This window comes from Phalaenopsis equestris, unplaced genomic scaffold (assembly GCF_001263595.1).
Source record: "Phalaenopsis equestris unplaced genomic scaffold, ASM126359v1 Scaffold000878, whole genome shotgun sequence".
In the NCBI taxonomy this organism is placed as follows: domain Eukaryota; kingdom Viridiplantae; phylum Streptophyta; class Magnoliopsida; order Asparagales; family Orchidaceae; genus Phalaenopsis; species Phalaenopsis equestris.
This window is the reverse complement of record NW_018165318.1, coordinates 1,819,905-1,820,997: the sequence shown is the minus strand read 5'-3', so window position 1 is coordinate 1,820,997 and position 1,093 is coordinate 1,819,905.

The following is a 1,093-nucleotide window of genomic DNA, read 5'->3' as shown; positions in this document are numbered from 1 at the left end:
ATATATATATATATGTATGTATATATATATATATGTATGTACATTAGTAAAATTATTTAATCAAAATCCTTAGATTAGTGAACAAGAGGGTGCGTGGCTGCACAGAAGACCACTAAAATTTCATTTAATCAGAATCCTTCCATTATCAACATTAGTAAAATTATTAATGCTACCTTCAAAAGAGAACATATTAAATGAATTAGAAAAATATGAATCCAAAAGATTATCAGCAAAAATGTTAATTTCAAGTTGACAAATAAAATCAGTATTATTATCATTGATAAGCTTCTTACATCCAACTTAAGAGGTCACGTTATTCACACCCCATACATTCCAAGCAAAGAAATTAGGTAGCTTCATAAGAAAAAAATAGATAAAAAAGCAAAAATAAAAAATAAAAAATAGTAAACTAAGAAGGATATGGATGGGAGGAAGAAACTTCACTCGGCCTACCTTTCTTATTTTTAGAAAGAGTAGTTTGAAAAGAATGAGAATTTCTAAAATTTGAAATAACAACAGGTGATAAACCCTAGCTAGACGAGTCAACCATAGAATCCTTAGAAATAAGGTTATTATTTCTAATAGAAACAGATAAAGTATCCACTGCTTTTTGTAAAATAGAAAAATCATTTAGAATAACATTATGAGTAACTGAAACCACTTCACAATATTCATATTCTTCCATCTATCAACATGTACATTTATATTACTAAAGTTATCAACATATATATTAAAATTTGTGGCAACATTTAAAGAATCATTATTAGAGATAGGTAAAGTAGCAATCAAAGGTAAAGCATGAATAGTAACTGTAAAAAGATTTGTACCATAAATTGATGAATCAGATATCACATGAGGAATAAGAGCAACTGAATTACTATCACTTCTAATAGTCTTATTTATATATATGTTTCTACTCCTATCTCTGTAAGTAAGGGTCACAACATCGTATATTTAATAGAAGCTGTTTAATGAATCAAGCTTAAATGTAAAACAAGATATACATGGAGTGGGCTTCCATTCATAAATTACTTCTTGAACAAAATTTTACCCATTAATATTTAGAATAAATAGGAAAGGCAAAATTTGTAGA